Source organism: Carassius carassius, chromosome 23 (assembly GCF_963082965.1).
Source record: "Carassius carassius chromosome 23, fCarCar2.1, whole genome shotgun sequence".
NCBI lineage: Eukaryota > Metazoa > Chordata > Actinopteri > Cypriniformes > Cyprinidae > Carassius > Carassius carassius.
In genome coordinates this window covers 1197014-1207013 of record NC_081777.1, presented here as the reverse complement: position 1 = coordinate 1207013, position 10000 = coordinate 1197014, and the positions used below count along the sequence as shown (strand labels likewise).

Below are 10000 nucleotides of genomic sequence, written 5' to 3'. Positions count from 1 at the left end.
AAAGGATACATTAAATTTATCAAAAGTGCCAGTGAACACATTTCTAATGTTATAACAGATTTATATCTCAATGCTCAAATGCTGTTCTTTTGAACTTTCTATTCATCTGTGAATCCTGAAAAATTAAATGTAACTCAATAAATGTAAAAATATTGTGCAGCACGACTGTGTTCAACACTGATAATAATCAGAAATGTTTCTTGAGCAGTAAATCATTATATTTTCATGATTTCTGAAGATCATGTGACACTGAAGACTGGAGGAATGATGCTGAAAATACAGCGGAGCATCACAGAAATACATTACACTTTAACACAGATTCACATTAAAATTACAAAATGTACACTGTGTTTTTGACCAAATAAACGCAGCCTTGCTGAACAGAAAAGACTTCTTAAAAAATACAAATAAAAAAACATTAATGAATCCCAAGGACCCCAAACTTTTGAACAGATTTATTCATGAATACATTTAATATCCTTTATATTCAGGAATTGTTTTAACTCGTGCGATTTCATGTGGTCTATAACACACTGACAGACTGCATTGCTCTCTGACTTCATGATCCGCTCGCTCAGATCTCACCCTATCTTTGTGTTTTAAGAGAGACATGATCAAGTTCTGAGCAGAAGCTCCACAGTTACACGACTGTAGGGTGATCTAAAGCACAGAGAGAGCAGCAGCTCTGACTAAACTCTTCCAGCAGCTCAGCGTTCAGTAATACGAGATGACGTCACCCCTGCACTATGCTTTAGTCATAATCAGACCAAACCCTGCACTCAGCACAAAACAGCACCGCTACTCTCTTCAGAAACTGACACAGAGTCAACTTTCCTCTGAGACAAAGTTCATCATAACTAGAGAGGCTTGAACAACTTAGTAATTCTTTCCACATGCATAAAAGCACAGCATGATTAAACTGCACACTTTATAGATCACAGGAAGAGTCTGCATGAACTTCAAACCGTCTGAGATCTAATAGTCACTCAGTCCTTCCTCCTGGATTCTCTCAAAGCCTCAGGCTGCTTTTCTTGGCCTCGGTCACTTTGTCAGTGACTTTCAATGCAGTGCCTTTCAAAAACATCATCTAGACTTAAAGGAATAGTTCACCCAAAAATAAAAAATGTTCATTCGAGATCAGGATGAGTTTGTTTCTTCATCAGGTTTGTAGAAATGTAGCAATACATTAGTGTCAATGGATGCTCTGCAGTGAATGGGTGCCGTCACTCCCTCCAGTGAAAAAGTGCATCTCCTGTTGTCTCTCACATATTTGTTTAGAGCTGTTTAAACGCTGCTTGATCTGTGCAGATTTCTCTCCTGATTCAGACCAGAACACTTTTTCACTGGAGGAAGTGTTATTATGGATTATAGACTCTATGTGTTGAGTTAAAATCATCTTAATGCTGGATTTGTTCCATCTTTTATCTTCTCCAGATGTTCACTGATGGACTGGAGTGCATGGATTATTGTGATGTTTTTATCAGACTCTCATTCTGACGGCACCCATTCACTGCAGAGCATCCATTGATGAGACACTGATGCAGTGCTACATTTCTACAAACCTGAAGAAGAAACAAACTCATCCTGATCTCTGATGATCTGAGAGTGAGTGCATTTTCAGCAGATTTGTATTTTTGTCTGAACAGTTCCTCTAAATTTCTCTGTGGTTTTGCACATTCAGCTCAATCTGCTCTAGTACGACTCAAATGAACAGAATATGCATGCAAGCATAATCTATGATCAACACTAGAGTCAAAAACATAAATCATTAGCTGCTTAACATGAACATCCCGTGCTTTCTGTAGAAAACTACAGTAATCTTTGACCGGCCGTGGCTCGTTGAGTCTTCAATGCTGTTTCATACATTATTCCCTCAGCATCTATCCACACGTCTGACACTGAGACTCACTCTCAAACAAGCACATTTATCTCTTCTCAAACAAACAGCTGTATTATTACTCACCTCTGTAGCCCACAGGCCACGGTTTAGCCGGCAGGTACTGAATGTGTAATTACTGTTAAACACAGCTCTGTAGAAACACAACGCCCACATCTGAGCGTCTTAATCCAGGATGGACACAAGACTGATACAGTTCTTTCTCAACACTACAGAACAGCTTACAATAGATTCAGCATTTGCATTCAACTTAAGTATGCTACAATACTCAGAATAGAATAGAATAGAATAGAATAGAATAGAATAGAATAGAATAGAATGTCACATCTTTGGTAAATTTGTCTTGGACTTGAATAACACAGCCAGCAATCAAACAATCAGACACACAGAACATATAGACCTAGCACACAATTTAATTATCATTATTATTATTGTTGTTGTTGTTATAAGTAGCAGTTTACGTTTAATTACAAAATGTACTTTAAAATCTAGATTTTGGAATTATTCGTAAACTGAGTTTGGCACAAAAGGGATAATATTTCAACTCTGAAATTCTAAATTGTTTCCCTGAAGGTTAAAAAGTTTATTATGGAAGTTACAAATAATACAATAAAATTAGATTAAAAATAAAAATCAAAAAAGAAATACTTTACACTGTGTTAATATTTGAAAAGTATATATATATATATATATATATATATATATATATATATATATATATATATATATATATATATATATATTGGTAAAGAAAAGATAACAGAAAAGGAAAGAAAAGAACAGAACAGAAAAGAAGAGAAGAGAAAAGAAAAGAAAAGAAAAGAAAAGAAAAGAAAAGGAAAGAAAAGGAAAGGAAAGAAGAGTTTTGTTTAGAGTTGAGAGTGTTGTGCTGTGTATGTCCAGATGTGATGTGACTCCGAGCATCAGAAGAGTGTGGATCAGTCTCTCATCAGTGTGGAGGTCCAGCCGGGTCCAGCAGGGTGTGGTGCCTCTGTCCCGGGCTCTACAGGGTTTGGGGGAGGATCTGGAAACTTTAAAGGGCCAAAACTCAAACTCTGGATTCAATAAAGCAGAGTTTGTTTGCCCAGAAAGCAGTGAATTTTAAACCACGTCCCAAATAAACGCCCCTCGCTATTAAAGCAGTGCGTTTGGCTGAACTCTGACCTCTAGTCTCCTCAGAAGCAGCACACCGGACTCCAGAGACAACAGTTCATCGATTCTTGTTTTCCTGTGTCTCTGTGAATGGTGAAGCGTTATTCAGAAGTGTTTTAATGGTCTTACCATCACAGCTGTGTTCAGACGATCCTCGACGACTCTGTTCTCTCTCTCCTCACACACGCTGTGAGAGACGGCGCATGGCTTGTCTGGGAAGCTGAGTGAAAGAGCTTCTTCTTCCTCCTCCTCTTCCTCCTCTTCTTCTCAGATTATAATGAAGCAGCGGTCGCTCGCGATGTTTTCGCTCCGGTCAGAAAGAGAAACCACTCCTACATCAGTCTCGCGCTCGGTCCGGTCTGATGACGTCACGCCGCTGGACTCAGAGCCAGCCACTGAAGAACGTTTGGGTTTTATTATAAATTAAATAACTTTCTTAAGCACATTTTAACATTCACAAATGTAAATTATTATTGTGGTCTTTTTAATGGACGTTGAGAATTGTTTGAATGTGATCTCGGTTTCTACTATTAATAAAGTTTTGAAGACTTTTAGAATTCGCTCCGGGTTTAAAAGTATTTGTGTTAGGAATCTTATGTGAAATAATCGCCTTTTTTTCTTTTGTCTTTTTTTTTTTTTTTTGTACTTTATTTATTTTGTTATTGTGTTTACTGTTTCACTTTTGTTGGTGTCTTTTCAAGTGTCACTATTGTTGATATGTTGTATTTTATAGCTACTCTTTCGTATGTTCTTATTTTCAGCAATAAAAAAATTTGGTAACACTTTATATGAAGCCCGTATTTATAATACATTATAAGGGTATTCTTAATGCATTATAATGAATACATAATGCATTATAAAAAAAAAAAAAAAACTTATAATATGCTATATCAACTCATGAATAATCATAACAACATTTATAATACATCATAATACTTACGTATATGTGGTTATAAGTTTAAGAGTATGATTTTTTATAACACACACTGAACACCATATTAAATCTACTTCATTTATAGTATAATGGACTGTATATCATAGCTACTACTAAATATTATAGAAACTTAATTTTCTGTAAAGTTACTTTGCAATGATTTGTGTAGTAGAAAACGCTATACAAATAAACCTAAATTGAATTGAATTATAATGCCTTAAAAAAACTTATAATGTATTATAAATACGGGCTTCATAGAAAGTGTTACCAAAATAATAATAATAATAATAAAACAAACACCCACATTTCTCTCAAATCAATAGTTTTTACTTGAGAAATAAAACCAGCAGTTCGTCTGAAGAACACACGACACATGATACAGCAAAAACAAACAAACAAACAAAAAAACAAACAGATTTAAATACATAAGTAGCAACACATATGTACATTTCTAGCTTATTATTATTACTGTGCAATATCTAACTATCTATCTATCTATATTGTTCATATTGATACATATACATAATTCCAGAAAAACAACAAATAAATAAATATAAACCATCGCAGAAATTCCACTTCAAACACTATTAAACATTACAAACCATCAACCATTAAAGTCATTATTTATAAAAAATTAAAATAATATTAAAGATACATAAAAAGTAAATAATGGACATCCAGAGGAGGTGGTTCTGTGAGCGCTTTATTATTATTATCATTATTATTATTTTATTTTTTTTTGTCTAAATGAAATATAATTATAGAATGCAGTATTGTATATGCGCTGATCTGTCGAGGATAAACTCTATTTGAGGGCACATGCGTAATTGAATGGCCAGTCTGGTAATGCTGGTACATGAGCACTAGATGGAGATGCAAGATCATATAAGAGACTAGAGACTGCGTGGAGCTGCATTACAGTGTGTGGAAAACAGCATGACCTACCACCTTATATATATAATATAATATATATATATATATATATATATATATATATATATATATATATATATATATATAAGCGGTGAGCATAGATTATTTTTTAAATCTAGATTAATCTCACTGTGATCTTGAAATTAATCTAGATTAAAATGGCTCATTCGAATTCTGCTGAAGGCATTCAGAATATGTGTGTTACCCAAATAAAATTGACAAACAGTAAGTCTTTGAGAAGGGGTTTATCAAGCTAGGTGGTGCATTAGAAAAGGGGCTCATCTCCTGTTTCCAAAATGCATCACAAAGTGCTTGAAAAAGCTGTAAACTAATTATGGAGTATGTGTGAAACAGGCGTGAGCAGGGGTCAGCTGGGGTCAGCAGGGGTCATCTGGGGTCAGCAGGGGTCATCTGGGGTCAGCGGGGTCAGCTGGGGACAGCGGGGACCCGGTGAAGGTTGTACCAGTGGACCCTGTTTGAAATTGTTTAATTTGTATGTCTGTTTATTTTTATTTAGTTGTGCTATTTACACAATATTTAAGTTTTTTCAAGTTTGTAGGTGTCAAGGTACAGAAACCAAATAATTAAATGTAAAATAGCACTGGATAGTCTTCAATGTAAAAATGAAATATACAATCAAGCCTACATTTATTCAGACACCTTCAACATTTCTCACATTATTACAGTTTTGCTATATATATCAAAAATTATATCTGGTGTCTGAATAATTTTTGGTTTGTCTGTTAAAACTACAAAGTAATTCAGTCAAGAGCAGCGAGTGATTTTCATTTTCATTTTCCTGGATTAACATTACAGCAGCCAGTCGCTAAATTAGGCGCGGTCACTTTAAGAGACGATGAACGCATCCAATATAATACACATCCCATTTTTTTTACTCAACTGTTTACTTTCACTTAAGAAATAACTGACAGTTTTTTCGAGCATAATTTCCATGGTGGATATTTTGACGCCTTTTTCTGCGTGAGCCCTGAACACCTGAACACCGCGATACTGAATTGGGCTCTTGCCTCAGCCAGTCGGTTATATAAAATATCAAGGTGAAAGTCATCAGCTTGCTTAGAATGGACCATAGACTGTATAAAAACTCATTCTCGCCCCCTACAGATTCAGCTAGGTATACATCCGCGCTAAAATATCAAGGTGAAAGTCATCATATATATATATACACACATTTCCCAACAAAATTCACACTTTTGAGCTCTCAACATTTTTTAAAACAACACAAAGCAAAGCCACATTATTATTATTATTATTATTATTATTATTATTATTATTATTATTATTATTATTATTATTATTATTATGAATACTGACAGTAATTAGTATTTTTTTTTATTAGCATTAAAATATTATGGTAAAGAGTGTTTTATTATTATTTATTATTATTTTATGTATATTACATGACTATAGTAAGAATATATTTATTTATATATATATATATATATATATATATATATATATATATATATATATATATTTACATACATATAATTGTTTTGTTTTTATTATTATTATTATGAATTCCCTAGAACTTTCTGAAATCAACAAAACTCAAAGGCAGTCCTTGAAACATGCTACACACACACACACACACACACACACACACATCTTTTGTTTGATTTCTGGGTGAAGTATCAGACATATGTTTGAGCTTCATTCCACTGTAATACGTGTTTCCTCTGTTAATGTTAATTAATGGAAGTGCATTAGCATGGTTTAAAACGTACTTATATGACCGCCATCAGTTCGTAGCAGTGAATGAAGATGTATCATATCGATCACAAGTGCAGTATGGAGTACCTCAAGGCTCAGTACTAGGGCCGCTACTCTTCACGCTTTATATGTTACCCTTGGGAGATATCATCAGGAAACATGGTGTTAGCTTTCACTGTTATGCTGATGATACTCAGCTCTATATTTCTTCGTGGCCCGGTGAAACACACCAATTTGAAAAACTAATGGATTGCATAGTCGATATAAAAAACTGGATGACGAGTAATTTCTTACTGCTAAATTCTGAAAAAACAGAGGTGTTAATTATAGGACCTAAAAACTCTGCTTGTAATAACCTAGAACACTGTCTAAGACTTGATGGTTGCTCTGTCAATTCTTCGTCATCAGTTAGGAACCTAGGTGTGCTATTTGATCGCAATCTTTCCTTAGAAAGCCACGTTTCTAGCATTTGTAAAACTGCATTTTTCCATCTCAAAACTATATCTAAATTACGGCCTATGCTCTCAATGTCAAATGCAGAAATGTTAATCCATGCATTTATGACCTCAAGGTTAGATTATTGTAATGCTTTATTGGGTGGTTGTTCTGCACGCTTAGTAAACAAACTACAGCTAGTCCAAAATGCAGCAGCAAGAGTTCTTACTAGAACCAGGAAGTATGACCATATTAGCCCAGTCCTGTCAACACTGCACTGGCTCCCTATCAAGCATCGAATAGATTTTAAAATATTGCTTATTACTTATAAAGCCCTGAATGGTTTAGCACCTCAGTATTTGAATGAGCTCCTTTTACATTATAATCCCTTTACGTCCGCTACGTTCTCAAAACTCAGGCAATTTGATAATACCTAGAATATCAAAATCAACTGCGGGCGGCAGATCCTTTTCCTATTTGGCGCCTAAACTCTGGAATAACCTACCTAACATTGTTCGGGAGGCAGACACACTCTTGCAGTTTAAATCTAGATTAAAGACCCATCTCTTTAACCTGGTTTACCATAACATACTAATATGCTTTTATTATCCAAATCCATTAAAGGATTTTTAGGCTGCATTAATTAGGTAAACCGGAACCGGGAACACTTCCCATAACACCCGATGTACTTGCTACAACATTAGAAGAATGGCATCTACGCTAATAATAGTCTGTTTCTCTCTTGTTCCGAGGTCACCGTAGCCACCAGATCCAGTCTGTGTCCAGATCAGAGGGTCACTGCAGTCACCCGGATCCAGTACGTATCCAGACCAGATGGTGGATCAGCACCTAGAAAGGACCTCTACATCCCTGAAAGACAGCGGAGACCAGGACAACTAGAGCCCCAGATAAAGATCCCCTGTAAAGACCTTGTCTCAGAGGAGCACCAGGACAAGACCACAGTAAACAGATGATTCTTCTGCACAATCTGACTTTGCTGCAGCCTGGAATTGAACTACTGGTTTCGTCTGGTCAGAGGAGAACTGGTCCCCCAACTGAGCCTGGTTTCTCCCAAGGTTTTTTTCTCCATTCTGTCACCGATGGAGTTTCGGTTCCTTGCCGCTGTCGCCTCTGGCTTGCTTAGTTGGGGTCACTTCATCTACAGCGATATCGTTGATTTGATTGCAAATAAATGCACAGACACTATTTAACTGAACAGAGATGACATCACTGAATTCAATGATGAACTGCCTTTAACTATCATTTTTGCATTATTGACACTGTTTTCCTAATGAATGTTGTTCAGTTGCTTTGACCAATGTATTTTGTTTAAAGCGCTATATAAATAAAGGTGACTTGACTTGACTTGTTCAAGGACCGTCAGATCAAACTGGAGGTTTATTTGACCCGATCATCCTCCTCAAGCCCACTCTGTGTAATAATCAGACACAAGTGCTTCTCTCATCACGTTCAGGTGCTTCATGGGTTTGTAAAGGAGCAGCTGAGAGACAAACACTGATCTTCAGTCCATCACAACGACCTCTAATTACACTCTTCACTTTAATAGTGCTGTGTGTGACCCAGAGCCCACCTTCCACACAGGACACCTGTCTAAACACAGCTGCCCTCCTCACACACACACACACACACACACACACACACACACACACACACACACACACACCTGCTCAACGATGGCTGTAAAGACACCAAACAAACATGCTTCAGTAAACAGTCCACAGATACTCAGTCTGTATGGATTCAGATTCATTTTAAATCACATTCAGCCATGGCCTTCCTGTTATTTTATGAATAAACATAACCTATATATTGTGTCTTCAGGAGAGTTGCGTTGGAGACGTTTTTGTGACATCACACATCAGCAGTCAGCACTTTACACGAGATCATTCCTCCAGTCTTCAGTGTCAGATGATCTTCAGAAATCATGAAAATATGATGATTTACTGCTCAAGAAACATTTCTGATTATTATCAGTGTTGAACACAGTTGTGCTGCTCAATTTTTCTGTGGAAACTGTGAAATATTGTATTTTTCAGGATTCACAGATGAAAAGAAGGTTCAAAAGAACAGTATTTATTTGAAATAGAAATCTACTGTTACATTGTAAGTGTCTTTACTGACCCTTTTGGTCAGTTTATTGCAGCCTTGTTGAATAAAAGTATTATTTCCTTTGCATCAGCTCCACTGTCTGCTGTGGGTGAGCTCCAGTAATGCTCTGCAGAGGGAATCAAACACAGAGTCTTACCTGAATTTGTTTGCTTGTTTTCTTGTAACTCTGTTCTGCTTTTCTCGTTGCTGGTTGGTTCCCGTGTTATTTTCACACTGATCTACCCACACTGGATCAACTAGAAAAATGAGAAATCTTCCTGTGTTTAATAATACAATCCATCCGGTGATTAAAGCGATTTCACAACACAAACCACTGTTTAGATAAGCTTTCACAACTGATGACCCCTCATTCACATCACACGAGAAGAAGAGAAGCGCAAAAAACTTCCACGATACTTTCTCATAAACACTCCTGATCAACACACACACACACACACACACACACACACACACACACACACACACACACAAACACACACACACACAGACAAAACAATCTCTCTCTCTCACACACACACACACACACACAAAACACTCTCTCTCTTACACACACACACACACACACAAAACACTCTCTCTCACACACACACACACACACACACATACATATACACACACACACACACACACACACAAAACACTCTCTCACACTCACACTCTCTCACACTCACACACACAGACACACACACACACACACACACACACAGACAAAACACTCTCTCTCTCTCACACACACACACACACACACAAAACACTCTCTCTCTTACACACACACACACACACAC

At 36.5% G+C, this 10000-nt stretch overlaps 1 protein-coding gene across 3 annotated transcripts in view; it reads right to left on the bottom strand.

Moving 5' to 3' along the window:
• LOC132101188 (CD276 antigen-like) overlaps positions 1-3335 on the bottom strand; it is a 110582-nt gene extending 107247 nt beyond the window's left edge. For 2 of the 3 annotated variants that reach the window (XM_059505916.1, XM_059505917.1), the window contains exon 1: positions 3179-3334. The gene's annotated coding sequence lies outside the window, so the exon portion shown is untranslated. Of the gene's footprint in view, positions 1-3178 lie in introns of all 3 variants that reach the window. The other variant, XM_059505915.1, reaches the window with a different exon arrangement.
• Positions 3336-10000: the final 6665 nt, after the last annotated feature.